This window comes from Anabrus simplex, chromosome 6 (assembly GCF_040414725.1).
Source record: "Anabrus simplex isolate iqAnaSimp1 chromosome 6, ASM4041472v1, whole genome shotgun sequence".
NCBI classification, from domain to species: Eukaryota; Metazoa; Arthropoda; class Insecta; order Orthoptera; family Tettigoniidae; genus Anabrus; species Anabrus simplex.
In genome coordinates this window covers 246709908-246724835 of record NC_090270.1, presented here as the reverse complement: position 1 = coordinate 246724835, position 14928 = coordinate 246709908, and the positions used below count along the sequence as shown (strand labels likewise).

At 43.3% G+C, this 14928-nt stretch overlaps 2 non-coding genes across 2 annotated transcripts; both read right to left on the bottom strand.

Moving 5' to 3' along the window:
• Nucleotides 1-5673: 5673 nt before the first annotated feature.
• On the bottom strand, nt 5674-5747 carry TRNAN-GUU (transfer RNA asparagine (anticodon GUU)). Its single transcript has one exon. It is a non-coding gene; the product is annotated as a tRNA-Asn (tRNA).
• A 3924-nt stretch (nt 5748-9671) lies between these two features.
• Nucleotides 9672-9745, bottom strand: TRNAN-GUU (transfer RNA asparagine (anticodon GUU)). Its single transcript has one exon. It is a non-coding gene; the product is annotated as a tRNA-Asn (tRNA).
• Between the last annotated feature and the right edge of the window lie 5183 nt (nt 9746-14928).

The window sequence follows — 14928 nt, the reverse complement described above, 5'->3', positions numbered from 1 at the left end:
TTAGTAAAGACCAAAACTTATAAATACAAAATTTCTTCAACAAAAGTTCCTTCATTTCGCACCAGGGTGCATGATCATAGTTTTTGGTAGAGACATCTGTGAGAGAATGTCCACACTTCTTGATAATTAGTAAACAAAAATAATTCGAAATTAACACAGTGACATCTTCACACCGAGCACAGAATAACATAGAGATGGCAATGTGTCGTCTGAGTTGAAGTCAGTGGACACAAGCGGCCGCCATGTTGTTTGGACCAAAACATTGGAGACCAGTTAGTGTAAGCAAGTGAACAGTGCGCCACGTGTGTAGTAAATAAAGGAAGTTTGTGTTGATTTTAAAATGCCGACTTGTGTAGTATATGGATGTGCAAACAGAGTTTCAAAGAAAATACCAGGGATAACTTTTCACAGGTAAGCAATATGTTTTTGCGAATATTCAGTGCCGAATTGTTTTCCCCTTGCACATGCAGTATAGGTTAAGAAGCCCCTTTATCATTTACAGTTTTCCAAAAGATAATGAACGACGGAAGAAATGGATAAGAGCTATACGAAAGCGAAATTGGTTTCCACACCTTTCAGCACCATATGTTCAGCTTACTTTACTGAACGTGATTTTGATCGTACTTCATTGTGTGTCGTAAGGCTGAGGGAATGGGCTGTGCCATCTGTGTTTGCTGCTTTCCCAAAGTACCTACAAATAAATCAGAGGTTAGTTTCCCTTCATTTTAGCCTTTGATGTGAGAAATGTGTCGAAATACATATTTTTTAGAGTAAGTCTACTATTTCGTAAATTTATTTTACAGGAGAGGAGGGTCCTTAAAATCATAAAGACTGTGGAAATGCCTTCATTAGACTCCTCTACAGCAGTCGAGGAAGTACCTGTTCTGGAAAAATCAATCTGTAATAAAAGTGCAGAAACGTGTTTTAGTGCTCAAATAGATCGTATGAAAACCAAAGAAATTGCGTACAGAAAGAAAATGAAATTATTGCACCAGAAAAAAAGGCAAATGAAAAAAAAGTGGCTGAACTATCTACTGTTGTAGATAGTCTTAAAACGAAGGCTCTGATAGATAATGAGTACTGTGAAATGTTAAGTGGTTTGTCAGGTACCTCATTGTGTCTGTATAAACGACAAGATAAGGCTTCATGTAACAAAGTGCAAAAGTTGTATGATGAGAAGTTCAAAGCATTTGCCATTACTCTTCATTTTCTTTCTCCAAAGGCATATTCATTTGTGAGAAACACTTTTGACACTTGTCTTCCACACCCTAGAACATTATCTCGATAGTATCAAAGTGTAGATGCTAATCCTTGCAAATCGGCAATTCGTTTGAGCTAAATACAATCTGGTATAATAACAGGATATTTGAGCTCATATTTCCGAATTTTAAACTACCGGTACTGCGATTAAAGCAGTGTTCTGGACTGTCCAGTGCTTATCATTATGACTAAGGCACTTTTCTACTGCGTTAGATGTGTTAACCAATGAAATAATGTTACAGAAATCGTTTAAAATGACAGACTCTGATAGGAATTAACGTGACTCGGATAGGAATTAACTATCACTGCTGGTAATACCAACATGGCGATGCGCGCAAAACTCGGCTTCAGCGAGCCAATGCTTTGCAGTAGGCATTGCCATCTCTATGTTATTCTGTGCTCGGTGCATCTTCAGATAAACGGATGAATTAATTCAGTTTTAAAGTTCAGAGTTTCAGCTGTAGAGGAGTAATTTAAGGCGGAAAATTCAAATGTGCGGCGTATAGGTGTACCAACCGGTACAATTATTATTATTATTATTATTATTATTATTATTATTATTATTATTATTATTATTATTATCATCATCATCATCATCTGTTTATCCTCCAGGTTCGGTTTTTCCCTCGGACTTGGCGAGGGATCCCACCTCTACCGCCTCAAGGGCAGTGTCCTGGAGCTTCAGACTCTTGGTCGGGGGATACAACTGGGGAGTACGACCAGTACCTCGCCCAGGCGGCCTCACCTGCTATGCTGAACAGGGGCCTTGTGGAGGGATGGGAAGATTGGAAGGGATAGGCAAGGAAGAGGGAAGGAAGCGACCGTGGCCTTAAGTTAGGTACCATCCCGGCATTCGCCTGGAGGAGAAGTGGGAAACCACGGAAAACCACTTCCAGGATGGCTGAGGTGGGAATCGAACCCACCTCTACTCAGTTGACCTCCCGAGGCTGAGTGGACCCCGTTCCAGCCCTCGTACCACTTTTCAAATTTTCGTGGCAGAGCCGGGAATCGAACCCGGGCGTGGCAGCTAATCACGCTAACCACTACACCACAGAGGCGCATTATTATTATTATTATTATTATTATTATTATTATTATTATTATTATTATTATTATTATTATTATATACTGTATAAAGTACGACATCAGCCACCAAAGCTTTATATGTGATTCCAGTTCTTATATTTATCATTTCTACATAATTATTTATGCCATTTATGTATATTTACTTATCTATTTACATTACAAAGCACAAAACTGGGCGAATTTGCCGTGCGTTTTTGGGCGCGCAGCTGTGGGTTTGAACCCCCATTGTCGGCAGTCCTTAGGTGGTTTTCAGCGGTTTCCCATTGTCACAGCACGCTGTATCTTAATCAAACCCACGGCCGCTTCCTTCCCACTCCTAGGCCTTTCCTGTCCCATTGTCGCCAAAAGACCTGTCTATATCGGTGCGACGTAAAGCAAATTGTAAAGAAAGAAACAAAACCAAAAAAAAAAAAAAAAAAAAAAACCCGCAAACGCAAAAGCCAATAATAATGACTTGCGTAAACTCCCCTTTTATCATGATAGTGTCAGGTAAAGTTTCATTAATTTTGTGAGTTCTGTTGTCTAGAAATTTAGGTACCCATGTAATCACCCTTTTGTCTTGTTCTACAACCATTATGTTGTTCGACTCCATGGGTGTGTGGTTTGCGTGCTGGCTTCTGGTCACAGGGGTCCCGGGTTCGATTCCCGGCAGGATCGGGGAGTTTTTTTGCAATTTGATTTACGTCGCATTGACACAGATAGGTCTTGTGGCGACGATGTGACAGGAGGGGCCTAGGAATGGGAAGGAAGCGGCCGTGGCCTTAATTAACGTATAGCCCCAGCATTTGTCTTGTGTGAAAATGGGAAACCGTCTTCAGGGCTGCCGATGTTCGAACCCACTATCTCCTGGATGCAAACTCTCAGCTGCACGCCCCTAACCGCACGGCCAAATTCCCCGGTGGTCGGGAATTTTAACTATCATTGGTTAATTTCTCTGGCACGGGCACTGGGCATATGTGTCGTCTTCATTATCATTTCATCCTGATCTTGACGCGCAGGTCACCTAAGGGAGTCAAATCCAAAGACCTGCACCTGGAGAGCCGAACATATCCTCGGACACTCCCGGCACTAAAAGCCATACGCCATTTCATTTCATTTAGCTTTATGTTCGTCAATAGTCTCCGCCTCAAGGACAGTGTCCTGGAGCTTCAGACTCATAGTCGGGGGATACAACTGGGGAGTATGACCAGTACCTCGCCCAGGCGGCCTCACCTGCTATGCTATGGGATAGGCAAGGAAGAGGGTAGGAAGCGGCCGTGGCCTTAGGTACCATCCCGGCATTCGCCTGGAGGAGAAGTGGGAAACCACGGAAAACCACTTCCAGGTTGGCTGAGGTGGGAATCGAACCCACCTCTACTCAGTTGACCTCCCGAGGCTGAGTAGACCCCGTTCCAGCCCTCATACCACTTTTCAAATTTCGTGGCAGAGCCGGGAATCGAACCCGGGCCTCCGGGGGTGGCAGCTAATCACGCTAACCACTACACCACAGAGGCGGACACTTATATACAAACTTCTTATATGAGACTAAGTTCCGTACGTAAACTGTACGAGTAATTTCCTTGTTTGCAATTTAGTGCACATCCTCATAGAAGTGGAACGTTTGTATGGCCATGGTGACGCTATCTTCCTCCTGATCAGACGAGGCCTTATATTCATCTGAATATCCCCTTACCTATAAGAACCAACACCAGGTACAGCAGTTTGTCTTGTCGAGGTGTTTCCAGCGGATGCCATCTTGAATATTGTACCGGGTGGTACACCTCCACGCCGCTAATTCAAACCTTGCGCCAGTTGAAACTCCTCTACTGGAGGAAACCTGAACTTTAACTACCAGGTTAATTTTCAAGTTTATCAGAAGATGTCACTACTTGTAAATTTTGAAGTGTTCTGAACTATGTCAATTTTGATTCAATGTTGTTTTCTCTGTAGCAAGAAATGTGAACATTCTCTTCTAGATGACACTACTTACGAACTACAATTGTGCACCCTAGTGCGAAGTGAGGGAACCCTTTTTTGAAGAAATTTAGTATTTATAAGTTTGTTCCTTATTAAATTTCTTTCAGCTTTTGTTTAAGTTGGCAATGTTAACCCTTTCTTTCTGCCAGTTTTGAAACTGGCCAATCATAATTTTCTATAATTAATTTTCCACCAATCCTGGGTTTCTTCTTCAGTTCTGACATGTAATCTTTTGGTCGTCCAATAAAAGGCTTGTGGGCGGGTGTTCTCATTCATGAAAGGTCTCGAATGTTCCGCGAGGGTATATAAACTGCTGATTTTCGGGTCTCCGGGCCACTTCAGTAACATCTATTATTGTGTAAATTATGTAGCAGGGGGCGGGAAGCGCCTCTTTCTTCGGGCAGCAGTTCAACCACCAGGTAATGGCCGTTTTATAACTTATTTTCTTGCCAGCTCAGCAGTTTAACCCTCGGGGCGGGTTCGATATATTTTACCATGTAACTTTCCCCTAAAATGTAAAAGACTTTTGGTTTAAATTCTGCCTCTGTAACTACATATTGGGATAGAGAGTGCTTAACCCTCTCGAGCTCCCACTCATATTGCTTTGAGGTGAACTTATTTTCACAACCGTTTCTTCCCTTCTAATGTAATGTAAACCGTTTTCTTATATAAGTCACCTCTTTAGTATGGGATTAGCCCTTGCATTAGTGGCCTAGTGCCAAGTAGGTTTTAAAGAAGTGTATTAGGGGTGCTAGTTACGCCTCCGCTCAAGTTTGTATTTTGGGGCCTTGTAATTTTCCTGTTTATTTACTAAATCGGCCTCAGTAGGTTGGGTATTTTTGCCCCTGTGTTTATGTCCTTAGAGGACAGCTTGAAGGTGGAATTTGGTGTGGCCTTTGATAGGCTGGAACTTTGAGAGCGGGTTGCTCTTCCAAAAAAATTTTTATTTCTGTGTGCCTCGAGCAGGCTTTACTGAGTAATAGGGAGCAAGAGCTCCTGGGCATGATTGGGGTTTTCTGCCCCTTTGTCAAACCTGGTATCTGGCTAAAGTTGGGCTAATTGCACAAGAATTATGTGTCTGGCTCTCGGAGCCCAAATCCTGTAACACTGTAATTGTACATTTTCGATTTGTTGCTAGGCTACTGAGTACCTGTTATATTTGTTATTTCTTGATCTTGAAAAGAAAATATAACCTTGTTAAATTTTAAATTAACTTTAATTTCGTAAGTTGAGACCTGTTCATCCCAGCACCTTCTTTCACCTCTAACTACCACGAAAACCCCCGTAACAAATATAACAGTAGCCACATATCTCTGCAGTGAAACATCTGTTCCAGGACCGTCTAAGTGACACTGGGCTTTAAGAGTTTGCCGCCCCCGGGTGGGCTCGAACCACCAACCTTTCGGTTAACAGCCGAACGCGCTAGCCGATTGCGCCACGGAGGCTACGTGCTGACGGTTAAGTATGATTTGTCCTAGATATGTATAGTTTCTATTTGTTTTCCTGCTATTCTATTAGTAATCCTTATCGTGATTTATTGGTTACTTCCATTTATGTTGGAGTTCTGGTTCTTCCATAGGCCTACAGCAATTTCTAAACAAAAGCAGCGCTCGATGGCGTACGCCTTTAAGGAGCAACAGTTTACCAGTTGGTATGATGTAAATTAAGCATTTTTGGTACTTTATGAAGCAATGTCCTGCTGTTGTTTCTTTGTCTGTTTATCCTCCAGGGTCGGTTTTTCCCTCGGACTCAGTAAGGGACTACACCTCTACTGCCTCAAAGACAGTGTCGTGGAACTTCATATTCTGGGTCGGGGATACAACTGGGGATGATGGTCAGTACCTCGCCTGCTATGCTGAACAGGGGCCTTTCGGGGAAAGGGGAATTTTTGAAGGGATAGACAAGGAAGGGTGAAGGAAGCGGCCGTGGCCTTAAGTTAGGTACCATCTTGGCATTTGCCTGGAGGTGAAATGGAATACCACGAAAAACCACTTCCAGGATGGCCGATGTGGGAATCGAACCCACTTCTACTCAATTGTCCTCCTGAAGCTGAGTGGAACGCGTTCCAGCCCTCGTACCACTTTTCAAATTTCGTGGCAGAGCCGGGAATCGAACCCCGGCCTTCGGGGGTGGCAGGTAATTACACTAACCACTACACCAGGGCTGTCCAACGTTCGTTTCTACGCGAGCACATTCACATGATAACTATGGGTATGCGGGCGCCAGGTACGATTCCACTAATTCGACTACTGTTGTCGGTACTATAACGACTGTATAATAATAATAATAATAATAATAATAAATCTAGAATAAAAAATTATATGAAATTTTATTTACTCACATAATTAATGTGAAATCTAGCACTGCATGCTCGCTGTAAGTTGAGGAAAGTCTGGTGTGTAACTGGAACAGGCTGCTCTTAACGCGTCGTTCAGGTGTGAGTCTGTCAGGCAGGATCGGTATTTGTTTTTTATTACGTTCATAGTAGAAAACGCGACTTCACAAAGATAGGTTGAACCAAAACAAGATTGCATCTTCAGAGCAACGCTGCGGGTAATGGGATATTTTCACCGTCCACCAGAGTCCAGAAATTGCCGCATGTTGCGTAGGAGGATTTCAAAGAGAGGTCTGACTCAAGGCTTAAAATTTCCATTTCTAATTCTTCAGGATTATAATTTTTGAATATTTCACACACCCTCTCTCCAAGCTCACAAACGTCAATAGATGCGAAGGGATTATTGACAAACATGACCACTGGTTCAAGCATTGAAAACTGGCAAATCTGCTACCAAATTCGGACCCAAGAGTTTCAAGATGTTTAGCAAGAGATGAAAAATCACGCTTGCCGCCATTTACTGTATCTGTCATAGATTTCAAAGTTGGAAAATGTGAAAGGGAATTTCTATTTAAATGGACAATCCACACCTTAAATTTATTTTCAACTGCATTGAAAATACTTATCATACCTGAAATATTATGATCTTTTCCTTGCAATTCGAGATTTAACTCATATAATTTTGAGGTGATGGCTGCCAAGGATGCTAATTCCATTAGCCAATATATATCATCAAATTCGTGATAATATTTCCCTGGAGATGATTTCATAAAGACTCGTATCTCATCCAACAGGCAGCAAAACGGTTCGAGTGTTTTCCCCCTACTAAGCCACCTTACGTATGCATGAAGGATGACGTCACCATACTCCGAATCTGACATACTTAAAATATTTCTGAACAATCGATGACGAGTAGATGACGATCTTATATAATTCACGACATGAGTTACAATTTTCATGACATGATGGAACTTTAAAACCTTTGCGCATAAAGCTTCTTGATGAAAAATACAATGATAAGAAAGAAATTCTGGAAATGGTTCATCTTTAGCGCAAAAAGAAAGAAATCCATTAATTCTACCAGTCATAGACGGTGCCCCATCTGTTGTTATAGCGACAAGCTTTGACAATGGTAAGTTACTCTCTTTGGTGAATTTAAGGAAAACATTAAATATGTCTTCTCCCCTAGTACGTCCAGAAGTGGCAATAGCTTGACAAATTCTTCCTTTACTGTAAAACCATTAAAAACCTTTCTAGCAGATATAAACAACTCAGCAGTGTCAGACATATCAGCACTTTCATCAAACTGGAGTGAAAAATGTTCCCACGATTTCAAATCCTGATGTAATTGAGATTCCATATTATTAGAGATCTGTTTAACCCGCCTAGCAACAGTTTGGTGAGACAACTGAAGTCATTTGATTGAAGATATCAGTTCAGATTTATCTTTGGTAGATTCGAACAGAGATTCAGCGGCATTTAGCATAGCTTCTTTCACTATTTCCCCATCACTGAAAGCTTATTTTCCTTTTAGCCAGAACGTAACAAACTTTGTAAGAAGCTATTGTCACGTTACGCGTTTGTTGAACTGGCTTCTTAAACGCACCTTGTTGCAATGCTAATTTAAATTTAATGTCTTTCACTTTGTGTTTTCTTAGTTCAGAATTAACAGGAAATTCACTGTAAATTTTTTGTGATTAGGTCGCTGTACAATACTTCTTTTAGGAACAGACACGCTAGCATTACACAGTAAACACACAGACTTCCCTTTGTTTTCAATAAAGCAATACTAGTCCTCCCATTCACTGTTAAAGTTATAATTTCTTTGCCTTTTAGCCATGTTAAGAAGAGTTATGTTTAATGAAATATAACTGATTATAATCTGAATAATTTAAAGTTTAAATAGTAATGAAAAAAGCACGCGAAACATGTTGAATGTACAACTTATCACAACACAAGGCACTGAAAATGTATTCCATAAGCCCTGCATAAACTCACAAGTAATACTAAATGTTCGCCTGAAAGCTAGGAACTGGGAACATTCCAATTGACCTTCATAAATTGTTTGTTCATTGTTTACGGCACAGCTTTGTTGGGATTAAAGTTACTGTGTGGGCAAATTGGGTTTCCCATTGTCGTCCTGGTGAAACTCTGTCATGGTAGGTAGTTTATGGCATTGCAATCAAGTGAATCATAAGGAAGCGGTTCTGTTTGGCAGAATAAATAAGCGGCTGTATTTGGCTCCGTGAGTAGAGAGGGCCTTATACCTGGCGCTAGCCCCCCACACCCCCACCCCACATTGAGAGGTTTGTGGAGGATTTCCCTTTGTCGCAACTACTTACATGTCGAATAGCTCTCTTTCTGAACCTTTCTTCTATCCTTTCATTAATTGCGGACACGAGTCAGTTAGGCCTAGATCACATTTATGGCTTACTCAAAGCTATTTGTGTATTTGGAGGTACGGATATAACAAATTTGCTGACTTTGAGAACGGTATTTTTAAGAGAAAAGTAAGAATATTTATTGAAATGCAAAAGTATTGTTTTCAAATATTAAGTAAAATTTAATTTGGAAAATAATTGCGAAGGGCGCCATAAAAGGGCACCTCGGGCGCCATGGCACCCGCGGGCGCCGCGTTGGACAGGGCTGATCTACCCTATCAAAATCCGTGGGTAGGTAAATAGTGTTGCAGTTCATTTGACCTTCTGATTCGAAAACACCCGGCATAACTTACTGGAATCCTGTAAGTTGAGTCTAACCTTACTTAAATACAAACTTCTCATATATGAGATTAAGTTCCGTACGTAAACTGTACGAGCATTATCCTTGTTTGCAATTTAGTGCAGATCCTGGTAGAAATGGATCGTTTGAATGGCCATGGTGATGCCTTATTTTCAACAGAATATCTCCTTACCTATAAGAACCAAGGACAGGTAGAGAAGTTTGTCCCGTAGCGGTGTTTCCAGCGGGTGCCGTCACAGTGAAAAATCTGTTCTAGGACCGTCTAGTGCGACACTGGGCTTTATAAAGTTGCCGCCCCCGGGTGGGCTCGAACCACCAACCTTTCGGTTAACAGCCGAACGCGCTAGCCGACTGCGCCACGGAGGCTACGTGCTCAAGAGGAAGTATGCTTAGTCCTTGAAACGGATAGTTTCCTTTTGTTTTCCGGCTTTTCTGTTAGTAATTTTTTATCGTGATTTATTGATTACATCAATTTATGTTGGAGTTCTGGTTCTTCGGTATAGCATTTCTAACAATAGCAGCGCTCGATAGCTTACGCAAGTTTACCAGTTGGTCATCACCATCATCATCATATGTTTACCCTCCAGGTTCGGTTTTTCCCTCGGACTTAGCGAGGGATCCCACCTCTACCGCCTCAAGGGCAGTGTCCTGGAGCTTCAGACTCTTGGTCGGAGGATACAACTGGGGAGCATGACCAGTACCTCGCCCAGGCGGCCTCACCTGCTATGCTGAACAGGGGCCTCGTGGAGGGATGGGAAGATTGGAAGGGATAGGCAAGGAAGACGGAAGGAAGCGGCCGTGGCCTTAAGTTAGGTACCATCCCGGCATTCGCCTGGAGGAGAAGCGAAACCACGGAAAACCACTTCCAGGATGGCTGAGGTGGGAATCGAACCCACCTCTACTTAGTTGACCTCCCGAGGCTGAGTGGACCCCGTTCCAGCCCTCGTACCACTTTTCAAACTTCGTGGCAGAGCCGGGAATCGAACCCGGGCCTCCGGGGGTGGCAGCTAATCACGCTAACCACTACACCACAGAGGCGGACTTACCAGTTGGCATGATGTAAAATAATCTGTTTACCTTCCAGAGTCGGTTTTATTCTCGGTCTCAGCGAGGGATCCCTCCTCTACCGCCTCAAGGGCAGTGCCTGGAGCTTCAGACTCTGGGTCGGGGGATACAACTAGGGAGCATGACCAGTACCTTGCCCAGGCGGTCTTGGCGGGGGAACGGAAGATTGGAAGGGGTAGACGAGGAAGAGGGAAGGAAACAGCGTGGCTTTAAGTTAGGTACCATCCAGGCAATTTGCCAGGAGGAGAAGTGGGAAACCACGGATAAACACTTACAGGATGGCTGAGGATAGAATCGAAGCCACCTCTACTCATTTGACCTCCCGAGGCTGAGTGGACCCCGTTCCAGCTCTCGTAACACTTTTCAAATTTAGTGGCAGAGCCGAGAATCGAACCCGGGCCTCCGGGGGTGGCAGCTAATCACACTAACCACTCCACCACAGAGGTGGTCCCCTGCCGTTGTTACGATGATATATGGAAATACTTAAACAAAAAATAACAGAACCACGGGTGAAATCAAATATGAGTCACCAATACAGTGTAGTGGTTAGCGTGATCAGCTGCCACCTCCGGAGGCCCGAGATCGATTCCTACCTCAGCAAACCTCGAAATGGTTTTCTGTGTTTTCCTACTTCTACATGCAAATTCCCGGATGGTTCCTAACTTAAGGCCACGGCAACTTCCCTCCCCCTTCTTTGCCTATCCCATCCAATCTTACAATCCTCCTGCAAGGCCCCTGTTCAGCATAGTAGACGAGGCCGCCCGGGCGATGTACTGGTCATTCTCCCCAGTTGTATCCTCCGAGCCAATGTCTCCCGCCCCAGGACACTGCACTTGAGGCGGTAGAGATTGGATCCCCCGCTGAGTCCGAGGGAAAGAGAAACCCCGCAGGGTAATCTGATTCTGATAGAAGACATAATAACTGATTCTTGCGTTATGTAGTTTGTAACACTTCTTTCTTTCTTAATCTGATTGCCCTCCGGGGTTGGATTTTCCCTAGGACTCAGTGAGGGATCCCACCTGTACCGCTCCAAGGGCAGTATCCTGGAGCTTCAAACTCTGGGTCAGGGGATAGAACTGGGGAGGATGGCCAGTACCACGCCCAGGTGGCCTCACCTGCTATGCTGAACAGGGGTCTCGGTGGGCATGGGGATGCGGCCGTGGCCTTACGTTAGGTACAATCCCGGCATTTGCCTGGAGGGGAATTGGGAAATCACGGAAAATCACTTCCAGGATGACCGAGGTGGAATCGAAACCACCTCTACTCAGTTGACCTCCTGAGGCAGAGGGGACCCTATTCCAGCCCTCGTACCATTTTCCAAATTTTGTGGCAGACCGGGAATCGTACAGAGGTCTCCGGTGCTGGCAGCTACTCGCATAAACCACTACACCAGAGAGGTGGACATTATTATTATTATTATTATTATTATTATTATTATTATTATTATTATTATTATTATTATTATTATGCGTGAATTGTCCCTTTCTGAACACACGAAACTTTATATACGATTTCGTTTGCGGAGATTCCAGGATGCTTTAATCTTTACTAAAGATCAATTTCCTTTCTTCCGTCCAATTAATACCTGCTCTTACCGGGCGCGTTGGCCGTGCAGTTAGGGGCGCGAAGCTGTGAGCTCGCATCCGTGATATAATGGGTTTGAACTCCAATTTCGGCAGTCCTTACGATGGTTCTCAGTGGTTTCCCATTTTCACAGCACGTTGTACCTTAATTAAATCCACGGCCGCTTCCTTCCCTCTCCTAGGTCTTTCCTGTCCCATTGTTGCCACAAGACCAGTCTGTAATTGTGCGACATAAATCAAACGGTAAAGAAAGAAAGAAAACACAAAAGCCAATAATAATGACTTGAGTACCCCCCTGCCCCCGTTTTATCATTATAGGTTCAGGTAAACATTCATTAATTTTGAGAGTTCTGTTGTCTAGGAATTTAGGTACCCACGTAATGACTCCTTTGTCATTTCGATATAACCTTTATGTTGTCCGGCTCCATGGCTAAGTGGTTAACGTGCTGGCCTTTGGTCACGGGGGTCCCGAATTCGATTCCAGGCAGGGTCCGGAATTTTAACCATCATCGGTTAATGATTTGTGTTACCGTGTTTTAGCGGTAGGTAGAGGTGAAAGAAGGTGCGGGCGTGAACGGGTCTCAAACTACGGAATCAGAGTTAATGTAAAATTTAACAAGGTTATATTTTCTTTTTAAAATGAAGAAATAACAAGCATTGCAGGTACAGAGTAGCAAGTCAACAAAATGTAGGTACAATATTTACTGGATTTGGGCTCAGCGCCCTTACTTCACAATTCGTGGGCAATCAGCCCAACCTTACTTCAAAATAAGTTTTACCAGAGGGGCAGAAAACCCCATTCATGTTCAGGAGCACTTGCTCCAAATTACACTGAAAAGCCTCCACGAGGCATACAACACTCAATTTTCGAAAAAGAGCCACTCGCTCTCAACTTTAAGCCTCTCAAAGGCCACACCAAACTCCACCTTCAAGTTGTCCTCTCAGGACATAGACACAGGGGTAACATACCCAACCTACTGAGGTCAATTAAATGAAAAAGGGTAATTACAATGACCTCTAAAGAAACAATTTGAGAGGAGGCGATCTGCACTCCTAATGTATTTGTTTCAAAACCTAATTTGGCTCTAGGCCACTGATGCAAGGGCTAATCCCATACTACGGAGGTGACTTTAGAAAAGAAACAAATTTACATAATGTTAAGGAAGAATAGGTTGAGAAAATAAGTTCACCTCAAAACAATATGAGGGGGAGCTCGAGAGGGTTAAGCACTCTCTATCCCAATATGTAGTTTAAAAGATAGAATAGATACAAGTTTCTTTACATTTTTAAGGAAGGTTACATAATGGAAAAACTTCGGACCCGCCCCGAGAGTTAAACTGCTGAGCTAGCAAAGAAAGAAGTTATTAATTGGCCATTACCTTGTTGTTGACCGCTGCCGAAGAAAGAGGCGCTTCCCGCCCCCTGCTATGTACTTTACACACTGAATGATGGAACAGAAGTGGCCCGGAGACCCTAAAATCAGCAGTTTATATTCTCTCGCGGAAGGTTCGAGGCGTTAGGGGAATGAAAACACCCTCCCACAAACTCTTTATTGGGTAGGATACAGCAACATCTTCAAGTTGGGGGAAGATAGATCCGATTGGTCAGAAATTAATAAAAGAAATTCGGGATTGGCTAAATACAAAACAAGGGGAAAGAGAGGGGCATACAGCCAACTTAAACAATAACAGAAAGAAATTTAACAAGAAACAAACTTTTGAAATAAAAATTTCTCCAAAAAATAGTTCTTTCACTCCGCACTAGGGTGCACTATTGTTGATCTTCAGTAGTGTCCTCTAGAAGAGAAAGTTCACACTTCTTACTACAAGCAAAACAAAAATACGTCGAAAATGACACAGTTCAAAAACTCTAAAATTTCCAGGTAGTGACATCTTCTGAGAAACTTGAAAATTAATACGTCAATAAAGTTCAGACTTCCTCCAGCAGAGGAGTTTCAACTGGCGCACATTTTAAATTAGCGGCGTGGAGGTGTACCGCCCGGTACAGACCTCCCCCCCCAAAAGTTCCTCCAGGGGTGACACATGAAATCTGTTTGAAACAAGGTCCAAGTTATGATGTGGATATGAAGATTGATTGCAGAAGCATTTATAAGATTTCCTTAATTTGGTTTGATTCAGTTTCAAAAAATCTTGTAGTAACAGCGGAAGTACTGTCTTAATGTTTGTAGAAGGTTGAATTGAGAAGGAAATCTTTAGTGTTAAACTTTAGTGTTAAAGTTGAGGAAAAATTTTCTAAGTCCACCAGATTTGTTGTTGAATTCCCAAGAGTAGTCATTGCTTATAGTAACTGTCCATGTAGTTGATGTTGATTAAGTTGGATCGCCAGACCGGCCGTTGCAGCTTGCGTCCAAAGGAGGCCGCTCGGACCCCTCAAGTACCCTGAGATACCGCTCGCCCGCACTATGAGGGGAGCAGTGGTGTTGAAGCACGCCGCGCCCGCGGTGAACATATACAGGCTGCGGGCAAGTAGCAGGACGTGCGCCGCACATCAGCCTTAGCCGGGAGAAGAGCTCCGGCTCGCCGTGCACATGTCGTCCTCGCTGGGGTCGAGGGGGCCCTTCCTCTAGCCCAGTCGCTGCACGGCGCCGCGCGGCTGCGGGGGCACTGAAACATTAAAACTAGGCGGCAGAATTGTTGGACCATCATCATTTTTTGAGGGCACAGGCTTGGTGGAGAGGTTGAGGGGCCAGCGGCGTGCAGATATCCATGGCATTTAATATAATCAAGCCACAGTGTGTATAGCAGGAGACGGGAGCGTGGTAATGGCCGTGGTAAGGACAGAATGGCAGTTTAACGGTGCGGGGAGGGTTTACAAAAATACTTACATATGAAACAAAATATTATAGAAGGGGCAGAAAGCCTTAAAAGTGAAACTCAAAAA